This window comes from Phaethon aethereus (assembly GCF_964289735.1).
Source record: "Phaethon aethereus genome assembly, chromosome: 3".
Lineage (NCBI taxonomy): Eukaryota > Metazoa > Chordata > Aves > Phaethontiformes > Phaethontidae > Phaethon > Phaethon aethereus.
The window spans coordinates 32,049,089-32,076,947 of NC_138576.1; positions in this window are offsets into that span (position 1 = coordinate 32,049,089).

Sequence of the window (27,859 nt, forward strand, 5' to 3'; positions counted from 1 at the left end):
GATTAGTCATCCAGGAAATAAACAATGAAATAGTTGGTTTTACTAGTTTGACTCTATTTTTTTTTTTTTCAGTATTGCAATCGATTGATTCATTGGTTTGCCTCATCCCTTATTACTGCATCCTGATTACAAGTCGTGCTGAGATGCAGTTTAAAGATGCAAAGTCAGCCAAACTAGCGTTTGCCTAATAATGGATTTCATTGATATCTGCCATTCATTTTAGCTAATCAATAATGTCATTTTTAAGAACATTACTGCATTTACTTAAACATGAATATAGGATATTCCAAACTTTAAAGATTTTCTGCAGATTCTTCAATAGATTGCCATTGTTTCAATTAGAATACTACTTTTTTTTTTTTAAGGATAGCACAGTACTAGACTCTGGGTGAAATATGGTATGGCCACAGTGACCTGGGAGCCTGAAAAGGTTGATTTGCCTTCACACATAGTAATACTGCTTGAGTGGCATTGATCTTGGGTGGTATTTTAGTCAGTGAAACTGATTTCTGAGTTTTTCATAGTCAGACCAAAAAAGAAAAAAAAAAGTTCGGGTTGACAGGTGGAAACACCATAACTTGGTAAATTCTCAATGGTAAAGTAAACTGAAATCAATGACCTCGATTATGTATTATTCAATAATAATAATAAATATTATTATTTATATATTGTGTAATATCTTTTATATTTTTATATATTATTTATTATTGACAGTTTATTTTTAAATGTTACATTGCAAGACAGTTCAGATGCCAAGTCACAATTCAGCTATCCATGCTCCATGGAGTGCATGGCTTACTGGCTCAATGGCTCAAGACAAGCCATTTTTTTAATAAATCAGAGTCCAAGAGGAGTCAAGGAAGGAACTAAAGGGAATTCTCAAAGCCCTGCTCAGAATTAACTTAATGGGAACTTTGTTTTCAAAAATGAAGTTATATCAGATACCTGAAGTTTTGTTATGGGTATGGTGAGACTTGCCTCCCCTCTTGACTCCACAGTCAGAGTTGTTTTGAGAAAAACAACCTTAAGGAAAATCCTTGGGCGATTTTCAAGGAGTTTTGTAGCTACACAGAGAAGAAACTCCTTTGCATAAAGAAGGAATTACTGTAGCATCAAAGGAAATCAAAGGAAAATTTCCTCAGGGGAGGCTAACTCAAGGTTAGAAGTTATGTTTTGTATTCTAACCTTTTTCCAACAAAAATGGGCAAAATGGAAGCAATGGAGTTTTCTTGGGATAGTCATTTTGTGGTCTCAATCTCAATAAAATGAAGTTGTATTTCTAAGAAGATGACAAAAGGTTGTCAAGCTCTTTAGTGATAGGAAGCAGAAGTATGAGTCTGAAACTTTCCAAGAACATAAATCATGTTATGTTGCATTCTATTGCATTTGGAAAAATTGCCATACCATTGACATATATTATGACAACAGAAAACACTTTAATAAAAAAAAAGGAAAGAAAAAAGAAACTGCAACCTGGTTTCACGGGAAAAAAAAAATGCTGTTCTCATGTGGTAGATCTGTTATGAAAGATCCTTAACAACTAAAACTGTGGTAGTAACTGTGATAATTTTTTACAAAGAAGTATTTCTGCAGTTTATTCTTTCTGTAGAGAAGTACTGGTTATGTTTGGAAGTTGACCTCAGTAGGCTTTCAGCTCCATACAGATATACCTGAAAATAGAATGGTTAGCTTAAAAGAATGTATAAAATTAAATGCCTGACATAAAAACAATGAAAATTTCTAAAATTCCAGTTTATCTACTAAATATCTTTTGATTGGAAGTCATCAGTCACTCTTGTAGCACATATTCATAGCTTAAGCAAAATTGCTTTTTCTTGAAAAACCCTGCATGTATTGATGCTCATACTTGATTTTTCACCACAAGCATGTTTAGTTCCCACCTACTCCCGACTCTCACATCAGTGGACATCCAGAAAAAAGGAAAAAGCTTCAGGGTTCCTGAAATCAAAGAAGTCATAGTCAGCCTGTTTAAGTTGATAACACATCATTTTCAACTATAAACGTATGAAAAGGAGTGACTTAGGTATTAGCCAAATGGAAAGAATTACCCACATATAATTTTCTGTGTGGAATGCAGATTATTATATACCAGAACATCAAAACTGGATAGGATAATTTTATAAATACTCTTTTCCTCTTTCAACATCTTTTCCACTGCTAGTGTGAAAACCAATTTATATATCAGGAAGAAGCTTGGCTTCTCTTATACCTCATATATATTTTATTACACTATCTACAAGTCAATTCTACTATCTACAATAATTCTATACCAACTTTCGCCTTTCAGGAAATATTGTTCACAACCTATATTTTAGAAGTAAGTGTAAGTGGAATTAATGGGCCTGATTCTGTTTTTTTCTCAAACTCAAATTTTGGATGTTTGAGTTGGATACATGTATGAGGATATGTATATTTTGTTATATAATATAAAATTTCAACTGCTAAAGTCTTTTCAGACTGGGGTTAATTGATACCAGCTAAATTGTTATCTTTCTTTTGTCATATTCTATGAAGCTCCGCTAGCTATTTATTGCTTAAATGTTTTGCAAGTACTAAAATAAGAAAACTTGAAGATTTATATGCCTTTTCCCCTTCTGTATTCCAGTGAAAATTCTGGATTTACCTTCTAGAGATTTTAAAAACTTTAAAAAGAGTGTAGGGAGGAAAGGAAAGTGAAAAAGGAATATAAAGAATGCTATCCTAAATTTTCTATTTTAAATCTATTTTTGATTTCAACAGCAAGGAATGTTCAGGCATGTTCCCTTAATTCATTTTGCTATGTTGTATTAAAATTACCTTCATTTGTCTCGTCTATAGGCAAAATATGTATTTTTTGAGTAATTTGAAAAAAATGCTCCAGCTCATGAATGTTGAATATAGTCTTTTGTATTCAGCAACTATCCTCTCACGCTCAGCTAACAAAGCTGACTATATCAATGAATAGGGTCGTCAACTCCCAAATGTGGGTGGTTTTTTTTTTTTTTCCTCAGGACACTAAAGCCTGTTTATGTCTTTGGCTTTGGTAGCAATAGAGTCTGCAGCATTATGTATGTGAGGCTTGAGCAGAATGTTAATGATATTAGGTATTTTAGACTACATTACATCACAAAAACACAGCACAAGTTTCTGATAAGCTGTGGTTGCACTGCCTGGTTTTAATACACATGTATCAAAGCTGAATGTAAGTGAAAAAGACATAGTCATTCTGTTTTGTAATCATATACAAACCATGCACAGTAAATAGATGTCTCTGGTTTCTTTGATTTTTTGCACAAAAGGCAAATATATGCACAGAAAACTTAAATTGGGAGGAGGGAGATGAAAGCTGCTTTTCCACATGAAATCCTCACCCCCCAAGAATTTACATATGTTTTAAAGTATGATTGCTTATGTGGATGTTTCTATAAAATGGTAATGTTTTTCCAAAGAATAATAATATGCTGCTGCATTTTTAGTGATAGAAATTCTGCATTCCATAATTTAATTACATCATTTCAAGCTTGAATTGTCAGATCTGTTTAAGCTTTCTGTCATGGATAGCAGCTTTCAATCACACTGCTGAGTAGACCACCTTGGTGAGTAGGTGACATCATAGGTAAATTCACAGATTTCCCCTTAATTATCCTTTCCTGTATATATATAACACTTTCTGGATTTAGAGACAGCCTTTCCTTTATAATTTTTAAATTTAATATTGTATTTTTCTTTCATCAGGGCATTGAGTGTTTGACCATGCTGAAAATCATGTTATAAACAATGATAGGAGTAATGACTAAGATCTATAGACATATCACAACACCACAGTACACTCTTCCAGCCTCATGATTGTGCTAATGTTCCAGATACAAATTGGAGGAAACAAATATCTATTGGTCAAGGCAGAAACCTACATAAATTTTAAGGTATTTTAATAAGAATTTTTATACAATATGTTAAATATTTCACTGCAAGAAGAACATAATAAACATTGTTTTTTTCACCAAATTTTAACAAATGTGCTTACAAATTACAAAACAAAGATTTATTCTTGTTGAAATTTAAAAGCTATCAAACCCATTAAAAATGCCCAAAACTGATTACCTTGTGATCTGCAGTTATTTTAGGTAGTAGATAGAAATTGATGACATATTACCATGGTAACAATGCTCTATCTCAATAGCTATATTGCTTGTGAAAAGTATAAATTCTCAGGAAGCATTATAATTCTTATATTTATTGCTCAAACTTCTACACGTTCTGTAGAAATTGAAAGCTGTATTTTTCTTTCTTTTTTTTCCTCTTCTTTCTTCTTTTCTGTTCCAATAAGGATAGTTTTTTCTTGACACTTCTTAAAGGGGTTCTACCTGTGATAAGTTTCAACAGTGCTCAATTAGTCCACTAGATGGAGCATCTACCATTTCCAGAAAAAAAAAAACCCACCACACAAAAAAACATTGAGGAAGCTAATTTTCACAAGTACATGTTAAAGCTACTGAAGGTTTAGGGGAGGAGGGAAGCAAATTGCAATCTATTTAAACTTCTGTTTACAAGGCAGTCTTTTGATGCAGCCTCATTTACCAGACTAAAAAATGTTTCACATCTACATAATGTATGATGGAATCTATTTGAGGAATGATCTAATTTTTTAAAAAAACAAGGAAAGTGGGAGGAGGGGGGAAGGAAAAGAGAAATGCTTTCAAGATTCTTTGGTAAGATTTCAGTGCTTTTCTTAATTCTTCATGAATTCATATGTTTTGACTTAGATATGCAGCCTGCAGAAATCTTTGGAGGACTGTTTGCATTAATGCTGCAAAAGAGTAATTTCTGTGGAAAAGAAAAAGAAAATATAATGAAGCCTGTGTAGAATAGTGTGGGTGAGAAAAGGGGGAAAATGAAAGATGCACTTTAGTGAAAGGGAAACAGCAGTGGACATTGTACTGCCATAGGATGCCTGTGAGAATCAGGCAGGAGCTCCAAATTGTTCTTTCAGTTCAGTGAGCACTGAGAAAGTAAAGCTGAGCAGCTGTGAGTCTGGAGGTAGTAGGTCAGCGCTGATCTGCTCAATCCATGGGCTTGGGCAAACCAATGATGTGCATCATTTGCGAGGTTCAAATCAATAGGATGCTAAGTAAGAGCTCCCTTACTCCCCCTACCTTCTTCCCCTTACCCCTGGAGACAAGACATTTACTTTCAGCAGCTAAATAAGAATGGATTTCCTGAAAGCTGGCTTTTGGCCAGGTTAATTTATGCATACGCAAACTTATGCTTCACCAATTTACTAAAACCCATCATTTAAGCCTGTTCAAATGTGCAGCTGTTTAAATGAGGTTGGAAGCAATTTTGCCACACGATGCTGATGTCAGTTAAAAGCTCAGTATTAGCAAAATGGGAAGGCATCAACAGAGTGTGTCTGCTACAGTGATCTGTGTTCCCCAGAGTCTAATGGATCAGGGAGACAGATATGCCTAGCTCATCGGCCTGCAAAGTTAAATTCAGATCTATTACCTATTACACACACGCATGTATACGAGGGGAAGCATTTTAAGTAGAATGAGAATTAGTTTGGTTCTGGCGAACATCCAGGGTGAGTCTGAATGGAGACTTTCAGGAAAAGCAGGATACAAAACTGCCAAGTGTGAAAATGGTTACAAACGATAGTTTATGTGAAAAAAAGAGAAGTCTTCAGAAATCTAGACACACTAGTAAGACAACCTGGGTAAAGAACGCATTTCCCAGGGTGTGATCCCATTAAAAAAAAATACCATGCTGTATAAATCTGTGGGTAAAATCTGTATCAGTTTTGGATACTATTTATCAACTTCATGAGATGATGAAAATGCAAATTTCTTTATTATAAAATAAAATGTTCAGAAATAATTGTAAACTGCTTTGCATTATGCAGATAAATGGATATTCTTGGTTTCTAATAAAACAGCAAAGGTCTGTTTATCTGCACATCCTGAACCATGTAAGAAAATCTTCTCTTCCTTTGCGTTGGTTGTATCTACGACAGATTTTGATTTCCATTTCACGTGTTTTAAATACGAAAAGACCGATACAAAGCTACAGGATTTTTTTTGTTAAACTGTATAAATAAGAAATTGTGGAGTATTAAGGCACAGACTCTGGCGGGGATTCAAGCCAAAGACCTTTATTGCTACAGGCACTTGCTTTTTATACAGGTACAGCTCTCTCACGAGTCACAAAATGCGTCCTAATTGGTTACTACACACAGTCCACACGCTTCTCAGACAGTCAGGATTGGCTGCCTGCAAGTGTCCACACGCTCTTCTCTAACCATTCTCCTCCCTTCTTCTGCTCCAGTACCTCCCCTTTGGCTGCTCACGAGAATGTCATGCGCTTCTCCACTTCCTCCTTGGTTGTTTACTACCTTTAAAGCCACAGTTCCTTCTCCTCAAGGTCAAGCCTTTGCAGGGTAGTCCCAACAAGAAACACCACAAAGATCTGCTTTCAACTATCATTTTGGGTAAATAGCAGACTAGGTATCAAAAATATATAAACCAAAAACTTACTGAAAACTTGAAATTTTATGAAAAAGTGTTGACATTTTGATTAGACTATTAAAATTAATTGTCTAATAACACTACATAGATTCTTACTGCTGTCTGACATATGGATAATGAATATAATGTTTTGAAGGCTTAGCTGCTATCTTTTATGAACTTAAAATAAGTAAGATGAGAAAAAGATGAAAAGTTAGAAGAATGTTCTTTCTCCACAGGTCCTGCTGAAGCAGCATTTTTCAGTTCCTGCCTAACAGTAGAGCGCTCCTATCTGTACAATGGTTTGAGTGTTTAAGCATGGCTGATCTGAGATGTAATCTTGAAATCCTTCTGTTCTTCAGCTTCCTTTGCAGTGAATTAAAAAATGGAATAAAAACTTCTACTTCTGGTTGTCTTTCTTTTATATTTTGGGATTTTTTTTCAGAAATTTATGCTGTTCAGGTTGTGTTCAGTTTTGATAAAATTTATTCATTACCTTCAGCTGCAGCTGGGTTGAGACCCCTTGAATCTAACACACTGCTGTACAAATATAATGACAAGTAGTTTAAAATGATGTTTAGATCAGAATAAAATTAGTTACTTTACAGGAACACAGAATCTGAGTTAACTGAGATGAACGTAACAATTTCTGCACGTTTTAAACATGCGTTGTTGACTTCCTCAGTCATAATTGCTTCTTGGAAACTATTATGCTCTCATGTAAATACATATTTAGAGGCATTTCAGAAATGAGATTATTGGCCTAGTAGACCATGACTATGCCAGAGGATTTACAGCACATACTTCAGTAAAGCTGACAAAAGTCATGTGTAAAGTATTATAAGCTACTTTGAATGTCTTAGCTGCTTAACTTATTCAATATAGCAAAAGACAGAGAGAGCACTGTGACTTTGGACAAAATCATGTTTCATTAATCACATAAACAGTTTTGTAAGCTTTAAACTATGTCATTCGTACACATTCACAGGGACAGTAGTGAATTCTGAAAGATACATCCCATCAGAAAACCCAGATTGAGTGGAAGTAATATAGGAAAAGCAAAGCCAAAAGCTCTGTCATCTCTTAGGTAGTTACCCTACAAGAATGTATTTGGAAATGTAGGAATAAAAGGAGTTTGGCAAACAGGTAGAGTCTTAATAGGACAAATTTAACTACAGAGAAGAAGGCTGGGTTCCCAGTTAAGGCACTGTACTGGGATTCTAGGTCAGCAATAAATCTTAAAATTTTGTGTGTCTCAGATCCATATTATCATTCAAATGTCATAGCATAAAATAACACTGGTGATTTTACACTTGAATTTAAGTGATTTTTTTTAGTGGAAATTTTAGCTAGACATGGTAAAACAGTATATAAAGTTATTCCTGACACAGCCGGCCAAACTAGAACAGAGGATTTGACTCAAATGCTTAATGACCTTTTTTTATTCATGAACATTTGTTTGATTTAAATGGGCTGCATATGAGCATTCAAGTGAGATTTGCTTTTTTGATGACAAGGATATATTCAACCAAATAGCTGAATGACAAAGCAAAATTATTTTTGGAAGAAAAAAAAGGCAATTTAGGAGATCATCCGGTCACAGAGTATATGAAACAGTATCATGTGATTTGTACAAAAAATCACAAACTGACCTAATAAATTCTAAAAAGCAAAAACTATCTATTTAAAGGAATTTTAGTTTAGAAAAAGGTTGATCAATTAAACAAAGGGTCATAATCTGACTTAGGTTGGCAATCCACATGTAAGGAACAATCCATAGTTTGTTATTTTTAATACATTGTTTGTCTAATCCTAATCCTAATCATAATTATGTTAAAATCCATCATGTTTACAGCAATGCTGGATATAATGTGGTGGACAAGCAACTTTTCAAATAGTACCTGCTGAAACAGGTGGTTCAGAACTGAAAGTTTGCTTACTGCTATGTGTTACACACTTGGATGACCTCTGACACTCCAAGATGTATACAACAGCACAATACGCTAATGAGCACAAAGCAGGCTGGCAGATGTAGGGAGTGACCCTTCACTAAAATTGATTAGCCAGTTTGGCTGCCCTTCTTTAATTATCACAGTGACTACTATGAAGATGACTAAATTTCTCATATTTTGTGGCAATTGGAAATAATGATTCTTTAGGCTAACCAGAAATGTTTCATGATTTTTACTAACAACTGAGTGCTTATAAAATCTGGAAAAAAATGTTTAGATTCTTCTAATAACAAGCAAACTCAACTCTCTGATTTTTATATACTTTAATTTTAGTCACCAAAGTAAAGAAAGTACCTTCTCTAAACTCCTCTCACAGGCTGTCCAAAAGACAAGTAAATACAATTAAGTAATGTTTCTGAGGTATATCTGCTCTGGAAGAGCTTTGTTTGCTTGCTTTGCTGGCATAGCAGTGCAAGACAGAAATGCTTCCTGATGCACCTGTTTTAATGTGCCTGAGTTAAGCAGTATGGCTCCCTCTCACAGTGGACAGTTGTACTTGTCAAAGTCAGCAAACAGTACACTTCAATATAACATTAAATGTAATATTCCAGTATGCATCATTCTAAATAATATAGACCAAAAAAGGATGAGTAAAAAACCTTTTTAATATGTTAGGATGACTTTTGTTATATTCTCTTGGAATTACTCCTCTATATAGTCCCTTTAAAACCTGGATTAATTAACACACTCCAAGCCTGAAGTGTGACCTATCATTTTTATCTTTATATATTCTTAGACTTAAAATATTTTTCTGCTGCTGCCCACTTCTTCTTTAATATCTCACTCTGAATGTTCTAACTATTTAAATTCTTCTCAATACAGGTTTATGAAAAACAGCTTTAAAAATCACCTTCAGGGACAACATACATTCAGCTATCCTGCTATGAGGAGAGGAAGTAGACTAAACAATATCTTTTGAGAACTCTTTTCTATTTCATGATTATGTGATTTCCTCCAAAAATTAGGTAATTTTCTAGTAGCATTTTAATTATTCAAAATAAATTATACACAAACTTGCAGTAATTCAAAATTAGTTTCTTTTGCATTAAATGTGGAAATTTAGCATGGAGGAATAGCTTTTATTGCAAGTGTTGAAATAAAACATTTTTACATTTTTCCCAAAATGACATTGATATGTCACAATTTAGTTTTTTAGTTTCAAACCTAATTTTAGAAATGTCAATTAATTTCATAATGGATGTTACTTAAAACAATATTTTAAAACTAAAAGTGTGTCTTTCTTCAAAACTTTGAGTTGACGGCCATTTTTCCTTCAATTCTCCTAATTAAGAAATCACAAAGTTTCTCAAAATCATCTGTTTCCTATGGTAAAATGTGAATTTTGACAGAAAAAACAGTTTTTCTTTCGTCTTTTCCCCCGGGAAATATGGTTAGTGAAGGAAAGGTAATGGACACACTGAATAATGACTATGCAGTTCTTACTAATTCTTCATTTAATATTCCATCGTTTTGACCTAGAAATGAGAGATCACAGCATAGCATATAGTAAGATAGTAGGATTGATCATGTATATATGCCATATACGTATGAAGTAATTAATGGGAAAAATGGCCCATTTGATCTGAAAAAAGGCTTAGCAATAATACTAGATTTTATGCCTCAACAAAATTCCCATTTATTTTGAGGAGAATGAAGCCTTCATGCTGATAACTGCAAGGCATCTTTTTAAATGGTTCTAGGAAAGAAATAAGACACAAAAACAAAAAAAGTGCCAGACTTATAATTCCATGTGAATTATATGACATTGAATAAAGGTTATGTTTATAGTGCAGCCTTTTTCTCAAAAAATATCAACTGGGAGCATATCCTTTTTTTGGCTGTCATCTTTCACAAGGACTTAATAACCTTTTGAAGACCATGAATTTGCCAAATTTGACTGAAAAATTGAGATTGCATAGAGCAGCAGTTATTTGAGGTACAGATCATCAGATAACTAACTAGGCAAACACACACCAGAGTGTGATTATTTAGCAGTCATAGGAAAACAAGTTAAAAAGTACCAAATGGAAGGGGTGGTGAGATAAGAAAAGAGTGAGCTTTGGCAATCTGTGGCCAAGAATAGTTTGATAGACTTCTTCAGACTGGAAGCCGTCAAGTCCGGGAGACCATTTCTAACCAGTTTGTAAAGATTGAATCTATGAGCTCAAGTACATACTGTGAAAGTCCTACCTTCACATAAAACTGTTGTCAAGGACAAGAGAAAATACTACTTCACTTTTGCAATATAAAAGTGGGATATATCTACTTCTGTCAAGACAGCATTTCTTACATCCAAAGTGTCAGTGGCAGCAGTGTGTGAGAATTTCTATTAAGTAATCTTTGCTAAATAATCATTTGTCACAGCAACATGTCATGCTACACATGCTTCCATCAATAGAATAAGTGTCCAAGTTTATTATGAAACTAGAATAAACCTACTCATTTTTGACCAGGGTTACTTTGACTTTTTATAAATAAAGCTTTGATTGAACTTAGTTCTAAGAGGGGTTTGTTACTGTTGTTGATGGAGTAGAACAAGAAGAATTTTCACAATTAATTGAAAAGCCAACCAGCCACTCAACTGGTGCAATGAAAGTGTTCATTTAAGAATATTGTCACACTACTTCTTCCTTTATTCATATCAACTACTAAGACAAGAGATATTAAAATGTTATGAAAGTTAGGTGAATAATCACCTGAATATAGTCTAACTGTGAGGTAACTGAACTGAGGTGTTTCAGAACATTTTTATAGTTGGCAGTTTGTATATATGTTTTGCCATATTGCTCAATGATTAATGTATTTATAGATATCAGAACTGGCTCACAAATGTAATTGGGAAAAAAAAAAAAAGTTCTAAATTAATCAGATAGTGAAAATTCCAGAAAAATTCAGTTGTTATTCTCTTGGGAGAAAAAGGTATTTTATAAGTATCAGACTTTTTTTTTTTTTAAAGTTCACCCACAATTAGTCCAATTTAATTTTGTAGTGTTTCTTCAGTTTGCCCCATAATATAATATTTAATTTTGTAGCATTGAGAATGAACCAGTCTGCCTTTTCTATTTATCTGTTAGCCTCTGTGGATATGGAAAATAACATGATTTTTTTGCCCATGCTTCTGTTGTGTAATAAGGCAGGCACCTCTAAAAGGCAAATGATCCCTAAGGTTCATATCTAAGAGGGGCTTCCTTCTGGGCACGAACATCTTTCTCCATTGATACACAATAAGCCTGGATGACTAGCTTAGTTGACATGATTTTAAGACAGATAAAGCTGGATGATTGAATCTCATCTCTTGAATCTATACTTGACATGTAAATAAAGGAAAAGATGGATTTGAGGAAGGAAATATCTAGACCCTACAACTTCCACATATAATTAGATTAATGACAACTCTCCAGAGACTCCATCTCAGAAGGAAATTATTTGTCTGATCCAAATTTCATAGACAGCAGCTGTAAGATTCTTAGTGCCTTCAGCATAATTTGTATTACACCACAGCTTACAATATTTTTTCTTTTGCTCATTTGTATGAAGATGTTTACACCAAACTCTAAAGCAAACAAATAAAAAAGGCATCACAGGTAAGATTTATCTTACCTAAGTTTAGACATCAAACAATTAGTTATCCTGGGCTAAAATAATCATCCTAGGATCTTTTTATAGCTTAGTGAAGATAAATAGACACCTGAAAAGGGCAATCCATCTCACTAGGTTTAGACAGTCATCTTGTGCCAAGAAGCAGCTCTCCTGGATGCGTCTATCTTTCTCCACTGAATAAAATGGGAGCAGGCAGTGATTAGTTCAGAATTCGACAATTTCTTGGTAAGAATCTAAGCCAGGCAAATTAAATCCCAGCATAGACTTGATAATTTTCTCTTTCCCTTCACTCTTTCATTATTGGCCATTCAGTAAAATGACCAAGCCTAGAAATAGAGCAAATTTTGTCGACTAAAGAATTGTATTTCATAAGCTTCACAGTGAAAGCAAAAAATAGACATCACAGTCTGTAAAAGGGGATTACAGGAATGTTTCCTGTCCCCAAAAGTCTGACATTTCTCATAGATAGGACAGTTTCCCACAAAGCAGTGATTTTTTCTTAAGGTCTGCATAACACAGACTGGCTGACCCATATTCTATTGAACACACTGTTAGACTACATTTAATGAAACACTTTAATAAATAACAAAAAACTAACATACCAACACAACATTGTAAAAAGACAAAGCATTTATGTGAATTCAACATTTAGGGTTGCACTATTGCTCAATTTTGTTAATCCATATAATATTCTTCATAATTTACAAAATTCAGTTATAACATTGGACATCACCCAATCCTTATGCACCATGGAAGATTTATACTATATCAGTCTTTCTCAATGTTTATTAACTGTGTTGTAAAAACCACCAGTAAGAAGATAAAAACTTTGCTGCTAGATAGAATATAACTTTTTCAATTTATCAGAAAAGGTTTTTTTCCTCATTATATCTGAATATATATATTATAATTGTTGAAAATTAAGCAAATTTTGGGGGGTTCTATATCTAAACAAGTTTTTGCATCAGTTGAGGGTTGCTGCTGCTCACCAATTCACGGGATCAAAACCACAGAATCATTAAGGTTGGAAAAGTCATTCAAGATCATCAAGTCCAACAATCAGCCCAACATCACCAAGACCACTATACCATATCCTGAAGTGCTATGTCTACAAGTTTTTTGAACACCTCCAGTGATGATGACTCCACCATCTCCCGGAGCAGTCTGTTCTAATGCTTGACCACTCTCTCGGTGAAGGAATTTTTCCTAATATCCAATCTAAACCTTCCCTGGCACAACTTGAGGCCATTTCCTCTCATCCTGTTGCTGGTTACTTGGGAGAAGAGATGAACACCCACCTCGCCACCACAACCCCCTTTCAGGTAGTTGTAGAGAGCGATAAGGTCTCCCCTCAGCCTCCTCTTCTCCAGACTGAACAACCCCAGGTCCCTCAGCTGGTCAACATAAGATTTGTGCTCCAGACCCCTCACCAGCTTCGTTGCCCTACTTTGGACATGCTTGAGCACCTCAACGTCCTTCTTGTAGTGAGAGGCCGAAAACTGAACACAGTATTCAAGGTGTGGCCTCACCAGTGCCGAGTACAGGGGTACAATCACTTCCCTACTCTTGCTGGCCACACTAGTTCTGATACAGGCCAGGACGCTGTTGGCCTTCTTGGCCACCTGGGCACACTGCTGGCTCATATTCAGCCAGCTGCCAACCAGCACCACCAGGTCCTTTTCTGCTGGGCAGCTCTCCAGCCACTCCTCCCCAAGCATGTAACGTTGCATGGCATTGTTACGTTGTTATGACCCAAGTGCAGGACCCTGCACTTTCCCTTATTAAACCTCATACAGTTGGCCTCTGCCCATCGATTGATCCAGCCTGTCCAGATCCCTCTGCAGAACCCTCCTACCCTTCAGCAGATCAACACTCCCCCCCAACTGGTGTCGTCTGCAAACTTACTGAGGGTGCACTCGATCCCCTCATCCAGATCATCAAGAAAGATATTGAATAAGACCAGCCCCAGAACCGAGCCCTGGGGAACACCGCTTGTGACCGGCCGCCAGCCAGATTTAACGCCTTTCACCACGACTCTCTGAGCTTGGCTGTCTAGCCAGTTCTTTACCCAGTGAAGAGTAAACCCGTCTAAGCCACAAGTCACCAGGAGAATGCTGTGGGAGACACTGTCAAAGGCTTTACTAAAGTCCAGGCAGATAACATCACAGCCATTCCCTCATCCGTTAGGTGGGTCACCTGGTCATAGAAGGATGTCAGGTTGGTCAAGCAGGACCTGTATTTCATGAACCCATGCTGGCGGGGCCTGATCCCTTGGTTGTCCTGCAGGTGCTCTGTGAGCACTCTCAAGACGAACCTCTCCATGATCTTCTCTAGTACAGAGGTCAAGCTGACAGGCCTGTAGTTCCCCAGATCCTCCTTCTAGCCCTTCTTGGAGATGGGCGTCACATGGGCAAGCCTACAATCATCTGACACTCCCCTGTTAACCAGGACTGCTGATAAATGATGGACAGTGGCTTGGCAAGCTCCTCTGCCAGCTCCCTCAGTACACTTGGGTGGATCCCATCAGGCCCCATAGCCTTGTGCGTGTTCATGTGGCTTAGCAGGTCCTTAACTGTTCCCTGATGGATTATGAGGAGTTTATTATGCTCTCCATCCCTGTCTTCCAGGGATTCCTTGATTGAATACCTTTACTCACCAGCTGGACTGGAATGTTCTCAGAGGAGGTGAGCAATTAAATCCCTGCTGGAGGGATGAGTAACGAGTCCACTTCAAGACATTAATATATTGTCACTCAATATTGCCTACTGTGTGACTTCGTTGTCAATAACTTGACATCTACTACAACTAAGTAGAGCCATGTTTTAGCTGGATTTGAACTATCTGGCATGCCTTCACAAATACTCCATGTTTTCTTACTGTTTCTCATTCCTGGTTTTGCTTCTTGATGTATCAGGCTAGGAATTGCTTTTCCATTGTTTTCCTTTTTGTTCCTCCATCCCTTAGTCCATGTTTTTAAGGTCTTAGGTGCTACAAAGATTTAATTTCTAAGTCAAGTTCTTTACCACATTCATCTGAGATAGCTGTTTTCATTCTCCCTATTTACCTTCACTCAGTTTTCATTCCTCATATTTACTATGATTTTCAGCATTGCTTCTACTTTATGCTGATGCTACCATATTTGGCCATGTGGTTCTTGGTGCACTTCAATAATGTATGAATAACAGTGCATCTAGCTGATTAAGCCAAGTGCTTTTGTAACCTCTGATGTGCTGCAAAACTTTTAGAAATTTTCATTAGCATAAAGCATCAAAAAAACCCAAACTCATTGCTCTTTTTATAACAACATATCTTTTGAACAAGAAGATCACTGTGTTCCTTCGGAGTCTTATCTTCAACTTCTCTTATGCATTTGATAAGTAAACTGATAGATAGGTTTTGTTGCTTTCTTCTCTGTGTTCTCTAATTTCCCTTAAAGTTTCTTTAAGTAAGCTGCTAAAGTATTTGTTTGGAGGCCTCACAATACTACTTTGAATTCTTGGAGGATTTCCTGTTCCAGTGCAGTGCAACAGCTGCTTCAAATTTTTGATAAATTTTATTAATTTTCATTTATCTCAAATTGAAGTTAATTTTTGATAATCTGCATAAGGTTTTAAACTCTATTATAAATCCTGATTGTTTTCCACCAAGAGCTGCCTACACACTTAGTCCTCTTTGGTTTTGATTTCTCCTCCAAATACTTCGCTTTTAGTTTTATTCATATCACTTCTCCAATTTATTAAAACAATATTGAAATTTCACTCCATTTCCTGAAGAGCCCCCTCACTTTCTAGAGACTTCCACAGATTTTTTTAACTACTCCCTAATCAGTCACCCAAGTTATTAAAGAAAATACTGAACAAGACAAGGACAAAATCCCAAGGAACATCAATTACAGGAGTTGAATACTGATATCAAGTCATAGATTCATATCTTTTAAATGTATATATTTTTAACTAATAATGCCCACATTGATTAGTTTATTCAGATTTTTATCCGTTAGTTTTCTAATGACATACAGGGTTGTACCAAAATTATTACCAATGCAGTGACAGGCTAAAGTAAAATTATCCACTTGTTCTTATAAACTAAGAAAGTAAGTCTGTTAAAAACAAACAAACAAACAAGAAATAAAGAAAAAAATCCTCTAAGTTCATTTGAAGTAGATTGTTCTTGAAAAATCCACATGGGTTGTTTCTTTTTGAATCACCATTTTCTGGTGAAAAAAAAATGAGTCAGTAGTAATGAATACCATATGAATTTTATAAAGAAGCAGACAGGGTATTGAAAGTTTCTTTCAGGCTTTATAACATCTGTACAAATTAAACTTTTCTGTCTTTCACCAATAATGAACTACTGAAAGTCTCATGTGGTCTAACTGGAACGAATAGTTACTTATAGTATGGTCTAGGATGTTGACATAGACTGAATGAGATGCAGATTCAGTTTTCATCTTCCTTCAAGATTGCATATAGAGCCAGAATTGTCACCCTTATGTTCATGGCAATAAAATTACTCTTTTCTGAAAAAAGTAACAAATTCAACATCATTAAGAAGCTAATGGATTTCCAGCCACATATATTGAGTCCTTACCCAATGTTTTTTACTAGACTAATGGATCGTCATCCAACTTCCTACTATCTCTTCTGGTAATAGTTACTCTTGGTCTATGCAATTTAAGGGAGATACCACTCTGTTACTTTTTGAATACACTGTAAGATATGTTCAGGAGCTTCGCCATTTGTTAGAATGTCCAATTTGCAGACTTGTCAAACACCTCATTAAGGAGAGCCATATAGTACCTTAATTTCTATATGTACCCAAGATATATTAAGATGAAAACATAAAACGCAAGTCTTTTTTATACTTTCCAAAACAGGTGATATTGTCACAAGGCTTTAATAAAGATGTAAGCAAAAAATACAGTAAAAAGTGTGCTTAAATTTCTTAGAAAGATTATTTCAGAAATCTCTCTCTCTCATTCACTTCATTTACTGTTTTCCTTCTGATTACATTCTGCTACTAGCTTTAATATTTAACCTTTACTTTGGTCATTGAAGGGGTCCAGACATGTTTAATATTTGTCCTAAAACTCCTTCGATCAAGTTCCTAAATTAAATATATTTTAGAAATAATTGGAGTAAAGGCTATTTTTCTTCACAGAAAAATAAATGCATTTTTGTTAACTGGGATTCATCCAGCTAGTAAAGTATTCTCTGTTCCAATGAAGTGTAGCTTCCAGTCTCTTTAGTGTTTACTTGGTCTTTTTTTCAGTGGGGAATGTCTATTTCACTGGATCTTTCATTACATATCCACCAATACAGGTTACAATCACCTTTACTGACTCTTTCTATATGGTTTAGTAGGTCTTAGCCTGATAGAGACCAAGTGTGAATTCAATCCACCACTTTAAGACAGAACAGTAACAACCTGAGACAATTTTTTTTTATTTTCTTCACTTTTTCACCTCTTTTAATATTGTTCTTTCACTTATTTTCACTAGTCAGCACACATAAAATCTTTTCTCCGTAGTATTTACTCATTTCTTTCTCACTGATGTTTTAAGATGCAAGAAGAAATCAGTTCAAATAGCCAATAAGGCTATGTAGCTAGCTGGACATCTCTTTGGGAACTTCATAAGCATTCTTTTTTCGCTGTTGTCTATGTAGGAAATGGCAGACTGCTCCATCAGGCATCTAATACTTGAACATATATATGCATCTCATTCTGCATAACCTCTGAAATCAGTGAAATTGTAACATGCCTAAAGAATTTCTTTTATTAATTTGAAGATGAAACAGAACTATATGGTTTGGTGAGGTTTTTTTTGGTTTGGTTAATTCCAGAAAGCTCCATAAATAGTTGAAAGCTGGTTGACGAGAAAGCTCAGTCGTCAGGTTTGGATGTTCACATTTCGGTTCAGTTCTGTAGAATTGCTGAATATTATTTATGCTTGCTCTTTCTCCTCACATTCAGTTTCCATCTCCTGCCAACCCAAGTGTCTTTTTTCCTGCTGCTGCTGTTGCTTCCCCCCGCCCCGATAGTTGGGGTACCCCTAAATGTTGTTACAACACAGATGTCGACAACTGTCCACTGTTTTTTCCATTAGAAAGCACTATGCAGCAGATGTTTCGAATGGACCAGCATACATTTACTGGAAAGAGGTAAAGAAGAGCTGCCAGATTGCTGACTTTGGCTTTATGCCACATGGTACAAATAACAGGTTGGGAAAACGCATATTATACAGAAAATAATTTAATATTTTAATGAGGACTTGCCATTGGACTTGGTTGGTTTGTTTGCTGGTTCTTTCATCAAGACCACATTGTCAGCATCCCATGTCACAGACTATTCCCCAACAGATCTAGCTTTCTGATCAGTTCTATGTTTCTTACAAAATAGAAGGTACAGTTAATATCTTCAATACTACACAAATTTTCTATGCTATACCTTAATTAAAAATACAGATATACTATTTCATCTTAACTAAGTGATGTTAAAACAATGCAGAAGCTTATAATCATGGAATAATTCAGGTTTAAAGTAAACTCAGGACATCTTGAATCCAACCTCCTGCTCAAAGCTGTCAGTTATGAGTCAGGCCAGGTTGCTCAGGGGTTCATCCTCTTGGGTCTTCAACACCCTGAATTACAGAGACTGCAAAACCTCTCTGGGTAGCTGGCACCACTGTTAGACTATCTCCATTGTGAAAAAGTTCTTCCATATATTCAGTCTGAAACTTTTTTTTTCAGTTTATGCTCATTGTCACTTGTCTACCCAACATGTATAGCTGTGTAAAGACTGGCTCGATTATCTAAATAACCCTCCTATAGGCACTGTTAGATTACTATTAGGTGTCCTCAAGGCCATGTTTTTTCCAGGTAGAACAAGCCCAGTTCTCTCAGCCTTTCTTTACAGAGCATATCTTGGATAGGAGTGGAATGGCTGAAACAACATTCTAGATGAGGTCCAACAAGTGCTTAGCAGAGGAGAACAATCTATTCCTCAGTTTGCTGACTGTGCACCTGCTGATCCAGCCCAGGACGTTATTGGCTATCTGTGCTGCTAGGACCACTGGCATTACACTGTCTCCCACAGCATTATCCTGGAGAAACTGGTGGGTCATGGCTTAGACAGGTGCACTCTTTGCTGGGTAAAGGACTGGCTAGATGGCCGAGCCCAGAGAGTCATAATAAATGGAGTTAAATCCAATTGGCGGCCGGTCACAAGCGGTGTTCCCCAGGGCTCAGTTTTGGGGCCAGACTTGTTTAATATCTTTATCGATGATCTGGTTGAGGGGATTGAGTACCCCCTCACTAAGTTTGCAGACGACACCAAGCTGGGTGGGCGTGTTGATCTGCTGGTGGGTAGGAGGGCTCTGCAGAGGGATCTGCACAGGCTGGATTGATGGGTGGAGGTCAACTGTATGAGGTTTAATAAGGCCAAGTGCTGGGTCCTGCACTTGGGTCATAAAAAGTGATGGTGCTGGCTGACAGCTGGCTGAATATGAGTCAGCAGTGCCCAGGTGGCCAAGAAGGCCAACAGTGTCCTGGCCTGTATCAGAAATAGTGTGGCCAGCAGGAGGAGGGAAGTGATTGTACTCCTGTACTCGGCACTTGTGGGTCAAATATTGTGTTCAGTTTTGGGCCCCTCTACTACAAGAAGGACGTTGAGGTGCTCGAGCATGTCCAAAGGAGGACAACAAAGCTGGTGAGGAGTCTGGAGCACAAGTCTTATGAGGAGCAGCTGAGGGTCCTGGGGTGTTCAGTCTGGAGAAGAGGAGGCTGAGGGGAGACCTTATCGCTCTCTACAACTACCTGAAAGGGGGTTGTGGTGAGGTGGGTGTTGGTCTGTTCTCCCAAGTAACTAGTGATAGGGTGAGAGGAAATGGCCTCAAGTTGTGCCAGGGGAGGTTTAGGCTAGATACTAGGAAAAATTTCTTTAGGGAGAGAGAGGTCAAGCATTCGAACAGGCTGCCCAGGGATGTGATGGAGCCACCATCACTGGAGGTGTTCAAAATACGTGTAGATGTAATGCTTCAGGGCATTGTTTAGTGAGCATGATTCTACGATTCTATGACCACTGCCGGCTCATGCTCATCTAGCTGCCTACCAGCACCCCCAGGGCCATTCCTGCAGAACTGCTCCCCAGGCAGGCAGTTCTCAGCCAGTAACATTGCCAGGGGTGCTTCCTTCTCCAGTTCAGGACTTGGTACTTGTCCTTGCTGAACATTCTTGTTTTCTCCAGCCTGTCTAAGCACATCTGAATGGCAGCCCTTACTACAAGTTTATTAACTAGTACTCCCAAACTGATGGTTAGGAAAAAATAAAAAATTCACTTAATACAGGTGAAGAAAAAAGTTATTTTCAAGTTGTTTGAATGGTTGCCACTGTTTGATTTTCATTAACTGAAAAGTGTACCTGTTTTCAGCAAAGAAAAGAGCTTTTATGAGAATGATAATCAAATAAGTTCAGTGAAAAAGAAGATAATTTGCAATCTATGGTTATTTCTTTTCGCTCATCATGTTCTTACAATAAGATTGAATGCGTTGCCTACATGTTTTTAAATATTAAGTGAGTCTGGTGTGCTAGCAGTTTGATCATTTGATTTCTTCTAGGAGAAGGTATGCTTTTTTCATGCAGCTTTGTTAAGTTTCAAGCAACGGTTGTAAAATTCATATATTGTCCCCATCTTTGAAATCCCAAATGTGGTAAGATCTGTAGCCTTTCTCTGATGTTCTTCACTTACAACGCTCTCCTTCATAAGTCTTAGGCAGTACTGCACCGTCTGTTTCCTCATATACCAGCACCAGATGTGTGAGTCTGATGGGCTGACAGCTGCTTTCATCACATCTTGGATCTGGTGTCTTATGTACAGTCATGGAAGTGAATTTTGCTGCAGCTTCTTCTATTACTACTCTGAATAATGACAAACTCCATTCCATCTCAGAGCTACTGTTTACACAGATTATTTTCACAAGCAGGAAAGTGGAATAAATAGATCAATCACAAAATCACATTTACATACTCCAAACAAATACAAAAAAAAGGCTGCTTGTATCCAGGCCAGCATTTGTGTAGTGTCACATATTATGGCTACACCAGAATATGTAGCATACCTGAAAGAATCTATATCTGTCTAATTATCTAACTATCTACATCTACCAATATAAGGGTCTAAATCTGTCAAGGAAAGGTGAGTTTTCAGGAATTATTTGATCTCACTGGAGCACACAGAAAATTAACAATGAGGGTGCTACCCACATTTTTGGTGGAGTATCATGCTTCATCATATCACAGGCATCCTATCCAAGATTGTACCAATGACTTTCTGCATAACGGAGATAATAACTACCCAGCAAAGATATTTCAAAGCTTAATATATTCCAGTTTTGTACAATCTCCTCAGACTCTGCAATAACCAAAAGCTTATGAGTACATTAGAAAGGTTATAATGCAAATCTTGTTATATTCTTGTGTTTAGTATGCTGGAGAATTTGAATATTTTTGAGGGTTTCTTTAAGGCTCACGGACAAAATACTTCTTCAGGATGTGTTTGAATAAGGAGAGAGAAGTAAAGTTATCATGAATTCCAAATAGATATGTGGAATGAGAAAGAAAAAAAGAAATGTCTTTTGGGTGATACAGGTGAATGTCTTCTTAAGATTGACATTACAAAAAAACATGACAGGTGTTCTAAGAGTTCTTGAATAATGGAGCAGCTTTTTTCTTGATTAGTTGAATGTTTTTGTCAGTTTTTCACAATGTTATTCTTTAATAATTTTTTTTTGTTATACAAAAAAGTTTAAAGGTGTTTGAAAAATACCCATCAAATAAAACATTGTGGTTTTTTCCTTTTAACTGATTAATGTTTTCACTAGCTATTTACTTTCAAAGTTAAGGATTGTAAGGGTGGCCTTTGGTGCCTTGGCTTTCCTTTAACTTTTTCTTCAGTTCTGCAGAGAGGAAGATCTTTATCAGTTTACTAGCTTACATCTTCTTATAATCATATACATAATAAATAACCGTAATTCTTCAGTTCAGTCTCAGACAATTTAATTTCAGTTACATCTGAGAAGATTCCTCTTCTCAAGGTCTTGAAACTGGTCTGCAACATGACCTGGTGTATGGTAAACGGGGTTGATGGAGAGATTCACTTCAAAAGCAGGCTGTTCATAGTATTAAATGTTTTGGGTTTTTTAATCCATATCATCTTCCAACTGAGGGAAGTGGGGGAAAAAAACTCATTTCTGTATGGCATCAGTTTTGCTATGTGAGTGTTCCCCTCACCAGATACTGATGGATTTTCCTTCTCTTGGGAGTTTAGGAATTCCTGAAACTGAGGAGAAAATCTTGAGTCTGCTCATGTCAGTAACAAATTTGCCCTTCAGCTTCACTAAAGACAGGATTTCACTAAGTGTGAGGAAATCTTTAACTTAACTGCTAAGTCTTATCATCTTCTTTACTTATCTTAAGTGCATCTATATTTGTCCTTTACCAAGGACAGGTGCACTTCTGGAGTTATCTCCCAGTAGTCCTTGCTTGGCTTTTGTTCACAGAGCTGCTCTTTCTGAATGTGTAAACTGGTTTTCTTTTTGAATGAAGTTTGACTGGAAGATGCCTTGAACAGCAATGTCTAATGCCGCAGCTACTTAGAGCCATTCAGTCCACAGGAACAGACTACGGCTAATCTGAAGTAAAAATTGCCAGAAATGTAGTGTGGGTGCCTGGTTCTCTAAAATAACTATTTCACCCTGTGCATATTGTGCCACACTGTTAATATAGACAGAATTATTTCTGGTTAAAGTATGATACTGTTTCATTTCAATGGTCAGAACTCACAGATGGTGATATGATTATCACTAGTGTTAAATTAAATCAAATATTTGATTTAGGTAGAGAAAACTAGAGGTTTTTTAGATACAGTAATGATACCCATTGTTACTGTATCTAAATACCTCCCATATGGAATAAACTGCAAACAGTGAATTCTCTACTGATTTCAAGGAGTTCACAGACCTTATCAGGTTATACAAATTTCTGTTTGGGGTTTGTTTTTAATTTATATATATTTTTATATACATAGGTATACTTAATTATAAATGAATGCCCACTAAATTAAGATTTTTTTTTTCTTTGCCTGCAGATGGAAACACCAGAGGCAGCACTGGTTTTTTATTTCTACTTGTATTTCTTGGCTGTTTTCCCTTAAGTAAACATTAGTAACCTAAGTAATTTTTCACTCTGTTCCATGATTGACAAACTGAGTACGGGATGTGAGAATTTTATTATTTTTTAGTGCTGACCAGAAAACGATTTTTCAGTTTCATAAAATAAAAGAGAAAGTGTGCAGTTTCAGAGTATTTTATTATCGTTCTTGATGTGGACTCAAAATGACACTTTTGGAGAATGTTTTCTAAGAAGGCTGTCATAGATACTATCTCAGCCTACCCAATGCCCAGACAATAACCTGTTGGCTAGAACATTTAACTTGGGAGTGGGAGTAACTGATATGTTAGTTTATGACAATTTAGGCTTCTACAGACTCCATCCCACATACCAGGCAAATTTCTTGCTCACCAAATTATAGCATGAGCTTCTTTTAAAATGTCAAATTCTCCTCTTGCATTTCTTCCCTTCTATATAAACAGCTAAATAGAAGACTAATTCTACAGTATGGTATTTATGGGTAATTTGTAAAAAGTGGACCCATATTCCAATGTCTGTTCTATCTGATTCAAAGCTGAGGTCAGATTTTACCCTCTCTATGACCCTTGAGTATTTTGTGACTTCTTTTTTTTCCCTGAAAATTTTCTATTCTGAAACAATTAATTGAAATATTTCAGTGCAATTGTTCTTACTTTTTGCTTTTTGGTTTTTTGGGGTTTTTTTATAATGTAGGGAAAAATTTCTCAAATCAATTTCTCTAAAGCTAAGTCTCCCCTTTGATGGGCCACTGTGATATCTGTCTCATCTCATTGCCTGCCAAAATGGAATCCATAGCCATTTGTCCTAGTTTCCACTGGGATGGAGTTAATTTTCTTCCTAATAGTTGGTCTAGTGCTGTGTTTTGGATTTAGTATGAGAATAATGTTGATAACACACTGATGTTTTTTGTTCTTGCTAAGTAGTTGTAGTGCTCATACTAAGTCAAGGACTTTTCAGCTTCCCATGCTCTGCCAGTGAGGAGGTGCACAAGATGGGAGGGGCCACAGCCAGGACAGCTGACCCAGGCTGGCCAAAGGGATATTCCCTACCATATAACATCATGCTCAGTATAAACTGGAATTAGCCAGAGGGAAGGAATTGCTGCTCAGGGGTGGGCTATCAGTCACCAGGTGGTGAGCGATTGTTGCACTGTGCATTATTTGTTTTTGTATATTATTATGATTAGTAATTATTAATTAATAATTATTTCTACTGCTACTATTATATTTCCTCTTTCTTTGTTGTCCTGTTAAACTGTTTTTATCTCAAACCATGAATTATTTTTCCGATTCTCTCCCCCATCCCACCTAGCTGGGGGGGAAGTGAGTGAGGGGCTGCTCAGCTGGTGGTCCTTAGCTGCTGCCTGGGGCTAAACCATGACACCATTATTCCTGTATTATGTTGTTATGTTTCAGCAATGGTAAGCTTATGCATGTGAATATACAAGTGCCATTCTCTTCAGAAACTGAAGTAGGTCTGGGTAAATAATGGAGGCTGGAACCTTGTTGAAAATGAGCAATGATTATTCTAAACTTCATTAACTAGTATGTATACCACAACAGATTTCATGTCCTGGATTGTATATTAATAAATGGAAATGTGATTAAAAGGTTGAATTTGTGACAATACAGATACATGTCATTTACAGAACTTTACTGAACGTGGTACTTTTGAGTACAATTTTTTCTTTCATATTTATAGTGAACAGCACTGTGTATATTTGCAGAGGGTCATTCCATTGCAAAATACACATAAATAGGAAAGGACATAGGAAATTCCATTAAAAGAGACACTGAACAAAAGATCTTCAAAAGCAAACCATCTATCTTTAAAAACAAAAGATTGCAAAAAAATCAGAATTTATCTGATTTTATACACAATATTGTATCAACACTAATAAGAAAACAGAACAGAGAGACAAGGAAATGTCTTACAAATGCATAAATAAACACTGTTGAATAAGTTAATGCCTAGTAGGTAACAGGATGATTAAGTGCACTGAGAATATGTAGAATACACAGAATGAAGACAAATTACATAACCTGCCATTGTCATTTCTGGTTTCAGCACACTGGTAAATGGCAGGAGAAAACTGAAAATTAACACATAGTAATGGCTAAGACAAATCAAACTAATATTAAAGAATACAGACACTACATATATTTCTTTCCAAATTACTCAGTATATAACATGTTGCTTGAAATGGCCTTGAGAGAGCTAGCTGAGCTATTCAATAAAAAAGGTGATAAATTACCACCAGTTTAAGTTCAAAGAAGCATAAGAGAAGCCAGCTTCTGAACTCTGTTGAATGGCAAAGATGATGAAAAATCACCATTCAGAGGGAACTAACTAGTATGTTGTTCAGATATTTTTGACTCCTGACAAGCACAAAGACCCATTTTCCACCTATTTTCACATTAGCTTTATGTAAGTCTGAAAAACAAGTAGTCCAGTTGTGTTTTCTTTCTCAGGGAATAGATTCTATCTAAAGTCAAAGTAGACCAAAGGGCCAAAGCTGCAAAGCGATGATCCCCCTTATGTAAGAGGTCTTGGATAACACAGAAGGCTATTTTCAGGAAAGACTGGGGTGCAGAACACATTATGAAACTGCAATTTATGCTGTTTGTGATAACAATTCATATTTATTATAAGTATCTCTCAATCATGCAATTTAGTTCCCTGCTATAAGGAGGACTGAAAATATGGCAATTTTTTCCCCTTAAAAAAAAAATCAGGGTGAGGTCCGAGTTCTTCAAAACACAAAGGGCTTGCAGTAATTTCTTTAATATTTAATTTGTGTAGGTAACAACAGACTGTCTTTTTACTTCAGAACCCAAAATATTTAAATTAATCTTAAGAATTTTTCCATTTGTGTGTTTTCTAAAACAGAAAATGCTTTTTTATGAAAGAAATGTCCATGGGAAAATTTCAGAGATGCAAAAATCATCACCATCATTACCATCACTTTTATGCCCAGCTAGGAGAAATACACTGACATCTTCTTGGCTGCCCTCCTGGAATGGTCTTGTCACTTCCACTCTCTGCTTGCAGGGAAAAAGCAAAGTGAACATAAGGCTCGAAGGCAGGGAGCCACGCAGTCACAACCCACTTCTAGCAGAGTAAGCTGGAGGGGAGCCCTGTGGTAGCAGTCAGGCTGATGGCTTGGCAAAGGGGCAGTGAGCCTGTGTGCCAGTCCTGCTGCCGACTGCCTTGGGGGTCCTGCTCAGTCGCACTCTCCCTCCCTGAGACTAAAGAGGTCTTCACTAGAGTCTTCCAGGATGGTCCTTGTCAAAGCAGTAATTCATTTTTTTTTGCTCAGCAGTAAATCTCTTTTGGACATCTCAGCTTCTGAGAAGAGTATGGATTTTTTTTTCTTTCATTTCCCCCCCTTCTCTGTTTGATTTTAATCTTTGATCTCGATTAAAGATATAGTTCTTTGTCTCTCTTTTTTTTTTTTTTGTTCTTCCTAATATAAAGAGCCCTTAAAATATCCAAAGTTTTTCCATTTGTTTACTTTTATTTTGTTTTAGGAAACTTTATATTTGTGTGGGTCATGCATGTATACATAGTGTGCATATATTAAAATATATGTATGTGTATAAAATATATGTATGTGTATAAAATACATGTATTGATAGGTATAAGTTTATATATTTATCTATAGAAAATAAGCTTGTGCACTGATGAAGGGCATATACACCATATCATGCAGTATCTACATAGAACTTCTGATGTAATTCTTGGTCCATTACAGTTAGTATAACTTTTGTTATTGGTTTAATTGAAGGTAATTCAAGATTTTCATATTAGATTTGAAGAAGTAATACTTTAGTTTAATAAGTAAAACTAAAATTTAGGGAGATGGGATTGGTTTATGTTGAACAGAAACAGAATACTGCACACCTTACTTGAAAAAATTCAAAACATAGAAATAAAACAAGGAACTTTCCTCCTGAAAAGAATTGGCCAACTCCAAATAATCTGGGTCTTGTTTCACAGTTTAAGGTTTACTTTCAGTATTAGTATTAATAATAATAACACCACAAAAAGTAAAAAACAAAAGACACATTTCAAAATATAAAATTAAATATTTAATCATTACTAACATGAAACCGTTATTTAGAATATGGGAAAATGGAATATTTTCAGATAAAAGTTTTTGCTGAGTGTGGCATAATTGCCTCCAAACTCCCAGTGATGAAATTCTGATTGATTGGAGGGAAAGTTACATTCAGACTGTGTCCTTCTGAAGGGATGTTCATATTTGGCTGTTTACTGTACTAAATATCTATGCTTTATAAAGCAACAGGATAGCTGTCATAGTTATTTTTAGTTCCATTTTTTGTATTGTTGATTTGTTTTTTATGTGGCCAGTTCATTTTGATTAAGAGTAATTTTATTCATATACATTATGTGAGTAATTTCAGCTTATTTTTAGCTGGATAATCTAGAAGTGTTTCCATATTTTACATGAAGTGTTAACATCTGATGATACTGTCCCTTTGTTATCTATAGCTTGGCAGTAGTAAGAATCATTTAT